We start from the raw sequence: 18,085 nt of genomic DNA, 5'->3' as shown, positions 1-18,085 counted from the left end.
TTAGGCTATGAAAAATGAAATATTCATTTCCAAAAATCTTGTGAATACATTTCACAAGAGTATCAGGCATAAAAGAATATACAAATGAAGCACGAGGTACAGTCCTACTCCAAAGGAGCTTCTAGAGCAATCAGGGAGATGAGACTTACATACAAGAAGTGACAGAGCATAATACATGAGCTGATACTCAAGGCCTAAGAGCAAAAGTGAGCAGTTATGACAATTGGGGAAGGCTTGCTGGAGAAGGGGACATGTCAGTTGGACCTCCACCAGAGGTTGAGGACTTTTCAAGCAAGGGGAACAGCATGAGCAAAGGCACAGAGGCAGAATTAACCTTGGTGGATCCAGAAGACAGTGAGCAGTTGAGATAACTAGACGGTGTCTCCTGAGGTGGGGATGGTAAGATTGGAAGGGGAAGAAAGAAGACAGAAAAGGGAAGACTGAAAATTCTCCTATATGTAGTGGAAGTCAGTGTAGGTCCTACCACCCTTAAGGAAACTCCCCATGTGAAAATCTAGATTTAGAAAACAAATTCTTGTTTTGCAAAATAAGTTTGTGTTTGCCAAATGATTAAACATTGGCTTTCTAAAAACATAGTAGACTGCATGGCTTCAATGAATACTTTTCTACAGCACTATAATTTTGGGGGGTATTAAGTCAGGGTATAAATTATTAATTCACTCTGATTTGACTTAAGCTATATAATATATAAAGCAAAGCACATTTGTTTCTAAATTAGTGTGACATTTCCTCAATGCTTCATGGGTAATAAAATAAAAAAAGGTTCAGGTTTTTAAGCAGGTCCTCCTCTATGTGTCCACACACTTTGCTAAGCTCCAAAAGATTCCATTACACTATGTGATGCTAAAGTCATTCATTCACTCATTCATTCCATCAAATATTAACTGAGGGGCTACCATGTATCAGACACTAAGTAGGCACTGGGAAACAAGACAGAAACAGTCTCTTCTATAGAGTTAGGATACGATGGGGGGATTGGAAGGACAAACAAACACTACAATTCTCTGGTAGTGGTGAAGCTTGTACAGGGATTCAAAATACATTGATGTGATAGAGAGGGGGTAGGTTATGGACGTTTTCTCAGAGGAGATGACATTTAAGATTCTCAAAAAACCTTACCAAAGGAGTATCGGTCTTGTCATCTATCCATCCACCAATCCACGCAGTAAGAACACTGAGCACCCACCCCTGTGCCAGGTCCTGAGAGGGGCGCAAAGAAGGAACATCCTCAGTACCCACTCTCAGACAGTTCTATCAGGAACACAGACACACACCCAGAGAAGTGTGTTAACACTTGCTTTGGAAAAATAATCCAAGCGCAGAGAGAAAGATCACTGTGGGTGGAGTGATGCAGAAGATGTCACTGAGGAGTGTGGCACTTGGAAGAAAGGGCGGTATTTGAATAAGTAGAAAAGAGGCCATTCCAGAGAGAATAATGTGAGCAAAGGCCTAGAGGTGGGCACACAAACTGAATGCTTGAAGAACAATGAAGTAGGTTATTCAAAAGGTGTGGGGTGTGGGGGAAGAGTATAGCATTATTTTGGCTGACAAGGTAGGCTTGGACCTACCAGGGAGCCAAATGCCAGAGTAAGGAGTTTGGCAAAAGTCTAGTCATTGGGAATCACTGAGGTTTTTTCAGTAAGACTGTACCTTAAAAGTGCAAATTTACTGAGGTGAATCTGGTTGCATATTCAAGAAGGACTGGTGAAGGGAGTCCGGAATGAGGATCAGTAAGGCGCTATAATAATCCAGGCATGGGATAATAGGGACTGTTCTGGATTTGGAGATAGGGCCATTAGGGAGGTAATTACGGTAAAATGAGGTCATAAGGGTGAGGCCCTAATCCAATAGAACCGGTACCCTTATAAGAAGAGGAAGAGACACCAGAGCGCTTTCTCTCTCTCTCCAGGCTCACACACAGAGAAAAGGCCATATCAGCGCACAGTGAGAACGCATGTCAGCTTCTAGGTCCTCCACACTAACAAGGTCATGGCCCTCCTTTCCCAGTGCAGCTAAGAATACAGTCTCTTTGCCAAGACGTCCTTGGGTTTCCCTACAGTCTGGTCTACACAGGGATATGAGTTTCTTGCTTCATGTCCAGATTGTTAAATTCTGTCTTTTGATACTTCTGCTTCGAGGACCGCTTTTGAGCCCTGGGATTTTCCCTCTTAACTAGCTAAAGGTGCCTCAAGGCTGCAGATCAGCCCAAGGGCACTGCATTAGCACCTTCTGTGGTTCTGATGTCTTAATCCTCTCCCTTGGGCTGCTAGGGCTGTGAAAGGAGGTGTTCTAGAAGGGATTTTGGCAGAAAGGCTCTTCCTTCTCGGAGTCTGACATTTGCTCAACAGCATGGCACTTCCCGTGTTACACCATTAAACATCTCCTAGGCAACAGTAGCTGGGGGGCATGACTGATTACTTCTTCACATCTCATATGATGTGGCTTATAATAAATTAAGTCAATATAGGAAGGAGCCTTTCCAGGGTTCTCTACACCAGCAGCTGTCAAACTTTAGCATACATCAAAATTGCCTAAAACAGAGTGCAGGGCCTGAGAATTTTTATTTGTAACTAGTTCCCACATGATGCTGATGCTCCTGATGCCAGGTTACACTTTGAAAACCACTGCTATACATAAAATAACAATATTACAAAACAAAAACAATGACAAAAAAAAAAAAACTTTACCTGTGATGTTTTATTTTCTGAAGCATAATATAACTTGTGCCTAAACCTGAATGTTTCATTATACAAAGCAATGTAACAAAGCACTATCATCTGGCAATTTATAACAATTGTAAAGTTGTGGGTTTCAGTGATGCCCCTCCAAGCCAGGGACTTCTTAGGACAGGTTCTCAAGAGTCTTCACCCTTTCTGAGACACGGCAGCATGCTGTGGCATGGGCGGGGGGCAGGGGAACTTACAGAAGTAAACTTTATGTTTAAATGCACACCAGCAGAGCTATATAAATTTCCAGTAAATAACTGGTTTTCTTTTTTTTGATATATAGTGTTGAAGCCTAGGAAGACAAACGTTCACTAACTTTTAGGAACAATAAGTAAAGTTCTGGAAGGCAGTGTCCTAGGGAATAGGAGGAGGAAGATAGTGTGAATTCAAGCCAGTGTAACTACACAAAGCAAACAAAATTAGTTTCAGAACACTGGCTGAATAACAATAATACCAATGGCTGCTACTTAGGAGGTGGCTTACTATGTAAGTGTTGTACATTACATGTTTTGTCTCTGTACACAATTTCTGCATGTATGATGTATCTCTGTATACTTCTCTTCTTCTACCTTTGGATATGAAATCTTTCAACATCTCCTTTCTGTTTACCATTAACCTGAAGTCCCACCTAGCATGGCTAAATAATTACTTGCTTTCTGTTGAGTGTAGAGTCATAAAACTTTTTTTTTTTTTTTTTTTTGCAGTATGTGGGCCTCGCGCTGTTGTGGCCTCTCCCATTGCGGAGCACAGGCTCTGGACGCGCAGGCTCAACAGCCATGGCTCACGGGCCCAGCCGCTCCACGGCATGTGGGATCTTCCCGGACCGGGGCACAAACCCGTGTCCCCTGCATCAGCAGGTGGGCTCTCAACCACTGCGCCACCAGGGAAGCCCATAAAACTTTTATAAGTTATAAAAATCCTACATAGCCCTTAAATATATATGTGTGTGTATATATATATATATATATATATATGGTTTAGGCAATATGTACTGTATTTCTCACAGAGATCTAAAAGATAAGATTCAGATCCTTCTTAATGGGGGATTTTTTTAAAATCACCAACATAAACATCAACTTCAAAAGGAAAAAACAACCCTAGATTTTAGAAATGAAAATGACACATTAGGAGAAATATAGTATGAGAATTGTCTCATGTTGTTAAATTAAGGAATCAAGCCAGGATTTAAGATTTTCCCTTTCTTAACACTTTTGAGAGAGATACAGCCCAGCCACAAAGTCTATACATTTATAAGACATTTTAAGCACTAAACTGTAGAAAGTTTTGTAAGAAATTCATAGCTTATTATAATTCAGATGGCATAAATTTCCACATTAATTGTACTTTTAATATATTCTCCTGTATGTACAAGTATAAAACATATATAATAATGAGTTAGAGATGCCACAACTTCAAGTAAGTTCTATTCTTAGGAAATGTAGGAAGCAAGACATGAATGGTCATTATTAGAACTCCAGCTATCAGGTGCTTAGAAATTTCCCCTGAGAAAGGTCTGAGAGTCATTTCAGAGCCTAAATACTGTATCAGAAAGTCGTATGAGCTCTATTTGGAGTGGATGTGTGGGGAAAGGAAAATAGGCATAGAAGCCATTGTGGGACAGACAATTTCACAATTATAAACAACATAGTGCAGTTCTTCCAAATTTCTTTGCAATATCCATTGTTTACATTTTAAATTATAGACGAATTAAGAAAAAAGAACACAAAATATCTCAAAGTATATCTTCAAATAGAATTGCATTCAAAATGGCAACCTTAAAAAAAAAAGATGGCAACCTTTTGTGTAGGTTCATGAATAAATATTTGTAGCGTGGACTTACTTCTGGCTGTGATGAAGAAACAGGGGCCAAATTTACCCTTCTTCCATTAACAACTAAAAAAACAGATAAAATATACAAAACAATCATTTTCAGGTATTGGACAATAGGTAGCTCAGGACTGTCATCCCTGAGAGAAAAAAAACAGATGAGGTATACGATATTACCTTACCTTTTATCCTGGAGACACATTCCATACCTTGGGGCAGGGAAGGAGTCCCAGCCAGAGTCCAGTGGTGTCACTGACTTGAGGTAATAGAAATCAGAGTTTGGAGAGGCTTTTGCGGATGGAATTTATGAGACAGAGTTTCAGAAAGAGGAAACTATATATACAGAGTACTGAGGAATACCTGAAAGTTTACTATATACTAAGACAAGTATGAGTAGGGTAAAATTCCACAGAGCAGGAAGAGAGTGACTGGAAAGCTGTAAGCTGAACAATTCAGAGCTCACGAAGAACTGGAAGCCATCCAAGTTCTCACCAGCCAGAATAGAAAGTCCTTGCTGATCACTCAAAAATTTACTGGAAAACCCAATGAGTCGTGCTTTAATAATAAGGTTAAAGAATGCTTGGAAAAGACTACTCCAGATACACATTTAAAAGCTTAAAAACAATCCTTTAAAGGGTCAAATTGAACCAAAATTAACTTAACTGTCTGCCAAAACAAAATCCAACATTCTTTAAAGAAAACAAAATCTCAACACTCAACAATGCAACATTCAAAATGTCTAACACACAATTGAAATTACTAGGTATGCTAAGTAGGAAATATGGCCAATAACCATAAGACCAGCAAATGGAAACAGAAATAAGAGAAATATTGCAATTAACAGATAAGAACATTAAAAGAGCCACTATAACTATTGTCCAAGTATTGAAAGGAAAACATAAACATTGTGAGAAGATTATTATTTTTTTTTTTTTTTTTTTTTTTTTTTTTTTTTTTTGCTGTACGCGGGCCTCTCACTGCTGTGGCCTCTCCCGTTGCGGAGCACAGGCTCCGGACACACAGGCTCCGCGGCCATGGCTCGCGGGCCCAGCCGCTCCGCGGCATGTGGGATCTTCCGGGATCGGGGCACGAACCCGTGTCCCCTGCATCGGCAGGCGGACTCTCAACCACTGCGCCACCAGGGAAGCCCCATTTTTTTAAAAGAAGAGATTTTAAAAAGGAATCAAGTTCTAAAAATGAAAAATACAAGTTCTGAAATCAAATAGTCACTAGATAGGACTAAGAGCACATTAGACACTGTAGTAGAAAAGATTGGTGAACAGGAAAACATGCTAATTAAAACTATTCAAATTAAAGCAAAGAGAGAGAGAAAGCTAAAAGAAAACTAAAAGAGCCTTGGTGACTCAACAAATATTAGAAATTCAACAACCCTCAAGCAGGATAAACCAAAAGAAAACTATACCAAGACACAATATAATATAATTCTGGAAAAACCGATAAAAAAGAAAATCTTTAAAAGCCAGAGAAAAGGGGCATAATAAATACAGAGGAAAAAAAAAGACTTCTCATTAGAAACTAAAGAATCCAGAAGAAAATGGAGGGATATTTTAAAGTGCTGAAAGAAGAAACTGTCAACCTGGAAGAAATGGACAACTTCTTAGAAATGCACAACCTTCCGAGATTGAACTAGGAAGAAATAGAAAATATGAACAGACCAATCACAAGCACTGAAATTGAAACTGTGATTTAAAATCTTCCAACAAACAAAAGCCCCAGACCAGACGGCTTCACAGGCGAATTCTATCAAACATTTAGAGAAAAGCTAACATCTATCCTTCTCAAACTCTTCCAAAATATAGCAGAGGGAGGAACACTCCCAAACTCATTCTACGAGGCCACCATCACGCTGATACCAAAACCAGACAAAGATGTCACAAAGAAAGATAACTACAGGCCAATATCACTGATGAACATAGGTGCAAAAATCCTAAACAAAATACTAGCAAACAGAATCCAACAGCACATTAAAAGGATCATATACCACAATCAAGTGGGGTTTATCCCAGGATTGCAAGGATTCTTCAATATACGCAAATCAATCAATGTGATACACCATATTAACAAATTGAAGGAGAAAAACCATATGATCATCTCAATAGATGCAGAGAAAGCTTTTGACAAAATTCAACACCCATTTATGATAAAAACCCTCCAGAAAGTAGGCATAGAGGGAACTTTCCTCAACATAATAAAGACAATATATGACAAACCCACAGCCAACATCGTCCTCAATGGTGAAAAACTGAAACCATTTCCACTAAGATCAGGAATAAGACAAGGTTGCCCACTCTCACCACTCTTATTCAACATAGTTTTGGAAGTTTTAGCCACAGCAATAAGAGAAGGAAAAGAAATAAAAGGAATCCAAATCAGAAAAGAAGAAGTAAAGCTGTCACTGTTTGCAGATGACATGATACTATACATAGAGAATCCTGAAGATGCTACCAGAAAACTACTAGAGCTAATCAATGAATTTGGTAAAGTAGCAGGATACAAAATTAATGCACAGAAATCTCTTGCATTCCTATACAATAATGATGAAAAATCTGAAAGTGAAATTAAGAAAACACTCCCATTTACCATTGCAACAAAAAGAATAATATACCTAGGAATAAACCTGCCTAAGGACACAAAAGACCTGTATGCAGAAAATTATAAGACACTGATGAAAGAAATTAAAGATGATACAAATAGATGGAGAGATATACCATGTTCTTGGATTGAAAGAATCAACATTGTGAAAATGACTCTACTACCCAAAGTAATCTACAGATTCAATGCAATCCCTATCAAACTACCACTGGCTTTTCACAGAACTAGAACAAAAAATTTCACAATTTGTATGGAAACAGAAAAGGACCCGAATAGCCAAAGCAATCTTGAGAAAGAAACGGAGATGGAGGAATCAGGCTCCCTGACTTCAGACTATACTACAAAGCTACAGTAATCAAGACAGTATGGCACTGGCACAAAAACAGAAATACAGATCAATGGAACAGGATAGAAAGTCCAGACATAAACTCACGCACATATGGTCACCTTATCTTTGATAAAGGGGGCAAGAATATACAGTGGAGAAAAGACAGCCTCTTCAATAAGTGGTACTGGGAAAACTGGAGAGCTACATGTAAAAGAATGAAAACAGAACTCTCTTTTAACACCATGCACAAAAATAAACTCAAAAAGGATTCAAGTCCTAAATATAAGGCCAGACAGTATCGAACTCTTAGAGGAAAACATAGGCAGAACACTCTATGACATAAATCACAGCAAGATCCTTTTTGACCCACCTGCTAGAGAAATGGAAATAAAAACAAAAATAATCACATGGGACCTAATGAAACTTAAAAGCTTTTGCACAGCAAAGGAAATGATAAACAAGATGAAAAGACAACCCTCAGAATGGGAGAAAATATTTGCAAATGAAGCAACTGACAAAGGATTAATCTCCAATACATACAAGCATCTCATGTAGCTCAATATCAAAAAAACAAACAACCCAATCCAAAAATGGGCAGAAGACCTAAATAGACATTTCTCCAAAGAAGATATTCAAATTGTCAACAAACACATGAAAGGGTGCTCAACATCATTAATCATAAGAGAAATGCAAATCAAAGCTACAATGAGATATCACCTCACACCAGTCAGAATGGCCATCATCAAAAAATCTAGAAACAATAAATGCTGGAGAGAGTGTGGAGAAAAGGGATCACTCTTGCACTCTTGGTGGGAATGTAAATTGATACAGCCACTACGGAGAACAGTATGGAGGTGACTTAAAAAACTAAAAATAGAACTACCATATGACCCAGCAATCCCACTACTGGGCATATACCCTTAGAAAACTATAATTCAAAAAGAGTCATGTACCAAAATGTTCATTGCAGCTCTATTTACAATTGCCAGGACATGGAAGCAACCTGTGTGTCCATTACAGATGAACGGATAAAGAAGATGTGGCACATATATACAATGGAATATTACTCAGCCATAAAAAGAAATGAAATTGAGCTACTTGTAGTGAGGTGGATGGACCTAGAGTCTGTCATACAGAGTGAAGTAAGTCAGAAAGAGAAAGACAAATACCGTATGCTAACACATATATATGGAATCTAAAAAAAAAAAAAAGGTCATGAAGAACCTAGGGGCAAGACGTGAATAAAGACACAGACCTACTAGAGAATGGACTTGAGGATACGGGGAGGGGAAACGGTAAGCTGGGACAAAGTGAGAGAGTGGCATGGACAAATATACACTACCAAATGGAAAATAGCTAGTGGGAAGCAGCCACATAACACAGGGAGATCAGCTCGGTGCTTTGTGACCACCTGGAGGGGTGGGATAGGGAGGGTGGGAGGGAGGGAGATGCAAGAGGGAAGAGATATTGGGACATATGTATATGTATAAGTGATTCACTTTGTTATGAAGCAGAAACTAATACAGTCTTGTAAAGCAATTATACTCCAATAAAGATGTTTAAAAAAAGAAGAAACTGTCAGCCTGTGCAGAAAAAATATCATTCAAAAAAATGAAGGTAAATGAAGACTTTTCCAGACAAACAACAATTGAGAGAATTCATCACCAGCAATTATGCATTACAAGAAAAGTTTTAAAAGTTCTTTAAGCAGAAGGAAAATGAAACCAGTTAGAAAGTTGAATACACACAAATAAATGAATATCATTAAAATGATACAGGCACCCTTTGTTTTATTGTGCTTTGCTTTACTGCACTTTGCAGATAGTGCATTTTTACAAATTGAAGGTTTCTAGCTACCCTGCAACAAGCAAATCTATCAGTGCCAATTTTCCAGTTTGCTCATTTTGTGTCTCTGTGTCACAATTTAGTAATTTTAGCAATATTTCAATTGTTTTTATTCTTATTATATTTGTTATGCTGATCTGTGATCAATGATCTTTGATGTTACTATTACAACTCACTGTAGGCTCATCTCATGGTTAGCAATTTTTAGCAACAAAATATTTTTAAATTAAAGTATGTACATTGTTTTCAGACATAGTGCTATTGCACACTTACTAGACTACAGTATAGTGTAAACAGAAATTTTATAGGCACTGGGAAACAAAACAATTCATTTGTTTTGTGTTATTGCAATATTCGCTTTATTGCAGTGGTCTGGAACCAAACCTGCAATATCTCCAAGGAATGTCTGTAAATATGAGGGTAAATATAAAATACTTTTAAAATTTTTTTATTGTTTTTAAAAGATAATTAACTTTATAGCAAAAATAATAGCAATGTATTGTGGTATTTATAAAATATGTAGGAGTAAAATGCAAAAATAGCACAAAGAATGGGAGGGAGTACATGGAAGTATACTGTAGAATTCTTGAATTAAACACTAAGGAGCATAATATTATTTGAAAGTACATTATGATAACTTTAAAAGTATATACTATAAATCTAAGAGCAATTACTAAGAAACAAAGAAGTAACTAATATGAAATAAAATCATTAAAATTACTCAACACAAAAGAATGCAGAGAAAGAAGGAAAAAGAAAGAGCAGATGCAAAAAATAGAAAACAAATATTAATGTGATAGCCTTATATCCTACCATAGAGATATTTTAATTAAATTATAGTGATTACTAATTACATTAAATGTAAATGATCCAAGCACAATAATTAAACCAAGTATATATGATCTTAAAAAATCTACTTTAAATATAAAGACACAGATTAGTTAAAAGTAATAGGATAGAATAAGACATACCATTCAAATACTAAATATAAGAAAGCTAGAGTGTCTATAATGATATCACATAAAGTAGATTTCAGAACAAGCTATACTCAGGAATACAAAGGGCATTTCATTATGATAAAGGGGTGAGTTCATCCAGAAGACATAACAATCCTAAATATGAAAGCACTCAATAACAGAGCTTCAATATACATTAATCAAAAACTGATAAAACTGAAAAGAGGAATATACACATCCACAATTATACTTGGAAACTTCCTCTTGCAGAAACTGACATAACAAATAGAAAAAGAATCAGTAAGTATATAAAAATACCATTAGTCAACTTGGCATAATTTATATTTATCCCACTACTCAGTAAGAGCAGAATGCACATTTTTTTAAGGTACACATGTAACATTCACCAAGATATGCTATAGGCTAATCCATAAAAAAGTCTCAATATATTTAAAACATTGAACTCATACACAGAATGTTCTCTGATCACAGTGGATTTAAAGTAGAACTCAATAACAAAATTATCTGAAAAATCCAGATATATTTGAAAATTAAACAACATACTTCTAAGTAACCCATAAGTCAAATAAGCACAAGGGAAATTAGAAAATATTTGAACTGAATAAAAATGAAAAGAAATCAAACCTTGTAGATGCAGCTAAAGTGGTACTTAAAGGGAAATATATGGCTTTAAAAGCTTTTGTTAGAAGAAGCGTCCAAATCCAGTGAGCTAAGATTCCACTTAAGAGTCTAGGAAAAAAGAAAGAGCAAATTAGATCTAAACTAAGAAGAAAGAAGGACATAATAAATATAAAAGCAGAAATTAACATGTAGGTGACAAATAAACAAGAGACAAACTCAATGTATAAAAAAGATGGTTTTTAGAAAGGTCAACAATATTAATAAACCTCTAGCAAGATTGGCCAATAAAAAAAGACAGACAACACCAGTTATTGACATCAGTCACCCTATAGGCATTAAAAGGGTACGAAGAGAATATTGCAAACAAATTTATGTGAATAAATTAATAATTTAGATAAAATGGACATATTCCTATAAACACTCAAAGAACCAAAACTCACTCAAGAAAGAATATTTTTAAATCTAAATTTCCCTAAAGGAACTGAATTTGTGTTTAAAACTTGCTTACAAAGAAAACTCCAGTCTCAGAAACATTCTCTGGTAAAGCCTATAAAACTCACAAGGAATAAATAATACCAACATTACACAAACATTTTCATGAAATTGAGCAATAGGAAGTCCTTCATAATTCATATTATATGGCTAGAATTATCCAGATACCAAAGCAAAAAAAAATTTAAAAATGAAAAAGCTAGACATTATAAGAAAAGAATATTGCAAATATATCCCTGAACATAGATGCAAAAATCCTAACAAAATTTAGCAAATCAAACCCAGCAATATATTTTAAAAACTAGTATACCATGACCAAGTTGTATTTATCCCAGGAATGCAAAGTTAGTTTCACATTCAAAAGTCAATCAGTGGGCAAAAGAATGAAGTTGGATTCTTTCCTCACACCATATATAAAAACTAAAAATGCATCATAGACAAATTTAAAAGCTAAAATTATTCTTAGAAGAAAGCACAGAGACAAATCTTCATGATCTTGGATTTGGCAAAGGTTTTTAAAATACAATACCAAAGTACAAGCAACAAAAGAAAAACTGATAAATTGGACTTCATCAAAATTAAAAACTTTTGTACATCAAAGGACACTATCAAGGAAGTGAAAAGATACTCCACAGAATGGGAGAAATTTGAAAATCATATACCTAATTAGGGTTAATGATCCAGAATATATAAAGAACTCTACAACTCAACTACATAAAGACAAACAACCCAATGGAAAAGGGGGCAAAGGACTTGAATAGAAATTTCTCCAAAGAAGACATACAAATGGCCAACAAGCGTATTAGGGAAATGCAATTCAAAACCACAATAAGATATTACTTCATACAAACTAGGATAGCTAAAACTTTTTTAAAAAGAAAAATAACAAGTGTTAGTAATGATGCGAAGAAACTGGAACCCTTATACATTGTTGCTGGTGGGAACGTAAAATGGTGAAACTGCTATGGAAAACAGTTTGGCAATTCCTCAAAAAGTTAAACACAGAGTTACCATATGACTCAGAAATTCTACTCCTAGGTATACATCCCAAAGAATTGACAGCAGATGTTCAAAAACCTTTTCATGAATGTTGATAGCAGCACTAGTCACAATAGCCAAAAGGTGGAAACAACCCAAATATTCATCAACAGATGAATGGATAAACAAAACGTGGTATATCTATACAATCGAATATTATTCAGCCATAAAAAAAATGAAGTGTGGATACATACTACAACATGGATGAACCCTGATGACATTATGCTAAGTAAAAGAAGCCAAACACAAGGACCACATATTATGTTTCTATTTATATGAAATATCCAAAGACAGAAAGCAGATTAGTGGTTGCCAGGGGCTGGAGGAAGATGTGAATGGGGAGTGACTGCCTAATGGGCATGGGGTTTCCTTTTAGAGAGAGCAGAATGTTCTGGACCTAGAGAGTAGAAGTGGTTGCACAACATTGTAAACATACTTAACAGCACTGAATTGTATACTTTAAAATGGTTTAAATGGTGAATATTATGTTATGTGCATTTACCACAATAAAAAAAAATCAATCAATATAATTCACTACTTTAATAGAATAAAAGAAAAAACATACCATCATCTCAATAGATGTAGGAAAAGCATTTGACAATTTGCTACCTATTCATGATAAGAACTCTCAATAAATCATGTGTAGAAAGGAAATTTTTCAATCTGATTTTAAAAAATCTATGAGGGCTTCCTTCCCTGGTGGCGCAGTGGTTGAGAGTCCGCCTGCTGATGCAGGGGACACAGGTTCATGCCCCGGTCCGGGAGGATCCCACATGCCGCGGAGCGGCTGGGCCCGTGAGCCATGGCCGCTGAGCCTGCGCATCCGGAGCCTGTGCTCCACAACAGGAGAGGCCACAACAGTGAGAGGTCCGTGTACAAAAAAAAAAGAAAAAATCTATGAAAAACTGACAGCAATCATCCTACTTAAACGTGAAATGAGGAACAGAGGATCAGGAACAAGGCACAGACGTGCACTATCACCAACTCTATACTGGAGGCCTTACCCAGCACAGTAAAGAGATAAAAAGAAAGAAAATACTCAGATTGGAAAGGAAGAAGTAGAACTTTATTTATTCACAGACAACATAGTTGTGCACATAAAAAATCCTAAAGACTACAGAAAAAGCTACTAGAACTAACAAGTGAATTTAGCAAAATTACAGGATACAGGTCAACAATCAAAAATCAATTGTATTCTATATACAAACAATGAACAATTGGAAATTGAAATTTAAAATACTATTTACAATGATATTAAAAAGCATGAAAGTTTCTCTCTAGATCTCCACATTGAAAGCTATAAAACACTGCTGAGAGAAATTAAGAAGTCCTTAATAAACAGATACGTATAATATTCTTGTATCAGAAGACTTTATATTGCTGAAATGTCAATTTTCTCTCAATTGATCAATAGATTCAATACAATTCTAATCAAAACCCCAGCAGGTTTTGTTGTTGTTGTTGTTAGAAACTGTCAAGGTGATTCTAAAATTTGTGTAGAAATGCAAAAGACCCAGAATAGCCAGATGAACTCTGAAAAAGAACAAAGTTGGAAGATAAACAATACTTGATTTTGAGATTTAATATAAAGCTATAGTGATCAAGACAGAGTGGTATTGTCATAAGGACAGTGTCCACATACAGACTCAGGTTATGAGAGTCAATTAATTTGCAATGAAAGTGTCAAGATACTTCAATGGAGAAAATACAATCTTTTCAACAAATGGTGGTGGAATGACTGGATATCCATAAACAAAAACAAAACACAAACAAGCAACCCTCATCCCTTACCTTACACCAAACACAAATATTAACTAGAAATAGGTCATAGAACTAAAGAAGCTAAAACTAAACACAGGAGAAAATCTTTACGAACTTCAGGGAGGCAAAGATTACTTAGAAAGAATGTAAAATGCATAACCCCTAAAAGAAAAAAAACTTGATAAACTGGAATTCAACAAAAGTGTAAACGTGTGCTCCTTTGAAGATAATTTTAAGAAAATAAAAAGGCAAGCCACAGACTGGAAGAAATATATATTCAAAGATGTATCCAGAATATATAAAGAATTCTTACAATCAATAACCAAAAGACAACTCAATTAAAACTTGGGCAAAAAGTTTGGAACAAACACTTCACAATACAAGACATTAAAATAGCCAGTAAGCACATGAAAAAAAATGCTCAGCATCATTATTAGTCACCAGTGAAATGCAAATAAAGCCACAATGAGATATCACTATACATCCTCTAAAATGGCTAAAAATGGAAGAGGCTGACAATACCAAGTGACAACAAGGATATGGAACAACTGGAACTCTCATACATTGCTGTTGGGAATGTAAACAGTCTGACAGTTTCTTATTAAACATACACTTACCTTACAACCATGAGATTTCAATTCTAGGCACTCACCCAAGAGAAATGAAAATATATGCCCAGAGGCTTGTCTAGAGCAGCACTTAAAATAATAGCTCCAAACTGGAAATAACCCAAATGTTCATTACCAGGTGAGTAAATAAATTGTAGTACATCCATAAAACAGAGTACAACTCAATGATAAAATGTGACAAACTAATTGATATACGCAGTAATATGGACAAATCTCAAAATCATTACACTGGGTGAAAGAAGACAGACACAAAAGGCTCATGTACGATTTTCTTGATATTAAATTCTAAAAGAGATAAATCTAGTCTACTGTAATAAAAAGAAGACAAGTGACTACTTGAGGTCTATGGTGGGGTTGAGAACTGACTGGGCAGGAGCACAAGGGATGGGATGCCAGAACTGTTCTATATCTAGACTGCAGTAACGATTCATGGGCATATTCTGTGATTGTATACTTTGCCCAAACCAGCAAGCTGTACACTTCAAAGGTATGTATTTATTTTTTTTTTAAATTTGCAACATTTGCCTGATGTTATAGACTGAAGTGTGCCCCCCCAAATTCAAAGGTTGAAGTCTTAACCCTCAAAGACTATACTTGGAGATAGGGCTTTTAATGAGGTAATTAAGATTAATGAGGTTATAAGGGTGGGGCCCTAATCTGATAGGACTGGTGCCCTTAGAAGAAGAAGAGACACCATAGAGCTCTCCGTGAGCACACAGAGAAAAGGCCCTATAAAGACATAGCAAGGGCTTCCCTGGTGGTGCAGTGGTTAAGAATCCACCTGCCAATGCAGGGGACACAGGTTCAAACCCTGGTCCGGGAAGATCCCACATGCTGAGGAGCAACTAAGCCCATGAGCCACAACTACTGAGCCTGCGCTCTAGAACCTGAGAGCCACAACTACTGAAGCCTGTGCACCTAGAGCCTGTGTTCCACAACAAGAGAAGCCACCGCAATGAGAAGCACCATAACTAGAGAAAGCCCGCGCGCAGCAACAAAGACCCAACGCAGACAAAAATAAAAAATAAGTTAAAAAAAAAAAAAAGACACAGCAAGAAGGCAGCCATCTACAAGCCATGGAGAGAAGCCTCCCAGAAACTAACCCTGACGGCACCTTGGTCTTGGACTTCTAGACTTCAGAGCTGTGAGAAAATAAACATCTGTTGTTTAAACCACTCAGCCTATGGCATGAGAAATATACCTGAGTATTGAGCACAAGAAAATAAACTCACCATTCCTTACTAATCATGTTATTCCTGAGCCTATTTTGCCTTTAGCTGAGTGAAATTTTTCTGGAATATGTATTGAGAGGCCAGCAGTTGTTTTAATTCTGTAGAAGGCCTTGGCCAACAGATCAGACAGCTGATGCATATGTTAGACCGAAAGTGATGGTGGGATTTTCAGACCTGTGAAAGCAGTCATTGAAACGACTGAGATCGTTGGGACCAAGTGAAAGGAAGCTCACAAGAGCACCTCTGTCACACCCAGGTGTGTGTCAGGTCATGTATCAGTGAAAGACTTGCTCTCTCTTGGCTTTTGGTTGTGCCTCACTTGGCAATGGCACCAAATCCATGGATGGTGGGCTTCTCTTTTTCTCTCTACCATCCCATTTATCAGATACATTTCTTTTTTTTTTTTTTTTTTTTCTGTACACGGGCCTCTCACTGTTGTGGCCTCTCCCGTTGCGGAGCACAGGCTCCGGACGCGCAGGCTCAGCGGCCACAGCTCACGGGCCCAGCCGCTCCGCGGCATGTGGGATCTTCCCGGATCGGGGCACGAACCCGCGTCCCCTGCATCGGCAGGCGGACTCTCAACCACTGCGCCACCAGGGAAGCCCCTATCAGATACATTTCTGCAACCAATGATTCTATCAGTTCTCATCTGTCCACTGATTTGGTTCATTTATTTAGAGCAACATTTTTCAGCTAACAAACTATGATCCACCTTTCTCCTTTAAAACTATATTAGGGGCCCTCAAAGGTTGGTTATGAGGAAAGGCTTCCAGGTGGAGGTGGACCTTTATTTGGACTAAGGCTTCACCCTGGCTCCCCTCAGCCTATTCTTAATACAGCAGCCAGCATGATCCTCTTACAGCTTAAGTCAGGCTCCATCACTCTTACCTGGCTCAGCGTCTTTACAGCAGAGGACAAGGCCCTCAGCAGCCTGACCCTCTGTGACCTCTCTGACCTCAGCGTCTACCTGCCACACTGGCCTCCTTGCTGTACCTTGAACATGTGGATGCTCCCTCAGGGCCTTTGCACCTGCTATTTCTCCTGCTTGGAACGCCTTTCCTAACTATCCGCGCGGCTCGCTCCCCATTTCCTTCGGGTCTCGGCTCAAATGTTACCTTTCCAGGGAGGCCTTCTCTGACCTTCCTAGTGAATGAACCAACATTCCCCACCCCACCTCAGGGAGTCCTTTCCGGCTTTATCTTTGCCCTGGTGCTCTTTCTCCCTAGCACATACTGCCCTCTGACTTGCTTGCTTTCTCTTGATTCGCTCTCTCGTTCTTTACCAACTCCCCACACCAGAAGGTAAGCACCAAGGGAGAGAAACTTTGTCTCGCACGTGCAGGAGGCTCAGTAATAACTTGTTGTGTGGACAGTGGAAACCTGCTCCTTTTATAGAACAGAAGTCAGAGGAAAGAAGCTACCATCCTCGGCTGCCTTCATCCTCCTCTGCCACCCACAGCTCTCCCTGGCCTCCAAATCTCGCTCAGACGGAAACTGAGAAAAGTCCTGCAGACGAGCATAGGAGGCAGGGCTTCGGGATGAAATAAGAATGTCAGCTACATGCGGGCCAAGGCAAGAGGCCATCCGGTGTTTGAGGCAGGTGGGTAGGATAATCCAGTGGCCCCTGGGCTCCCTCCCTCCCTCCTCCTGAGGGCTACACTTTCCACCAGGGCTTTCTCAGATGGACTGACCCAACTGGAATAGCCTGACAAGAGACTGGTTCTCTCAGCCCTCAGGCCACCCACGCAGGGCCTGGAGCAGACAGAGCCTTGTCCACCACCTCCAGCATCCCAGACAACATCATCATTGTCCTCTGTGTGCTGTGATGCAAAAGGGTTGGGACACAGTGCTTTTCCCTTCCTCCAGACGCCTTCCCCTCTCCTCCTTCCACTCTCCTCTCCCATGTTCCTGCTTGTTTTCCTCTCTTGTGCAATCCCTGCAGCTGTGCCATATTTTCTGCTATTGTAGAGATCAAT

This window comes from Mesoplodon densirostris, chromosome 3 (genome assembly GCF_025265405.1).
Source record: "Mesoplodon densirostris isolate mMesDen1 chromosome 3, mMesDen1 primary haplotype, whole genome shotgun sequence".
Classification (NCBI taxonomy): domain Eukaryota; kingdom Metazoa; phylum Chordata; class Mammalia; order Artiodactyla; family Ziphiidae; genus Mesoplodon; species Mesoplodon densirostris.
This window is presented reverse-complemented; position numbering follows the sequence as displayed.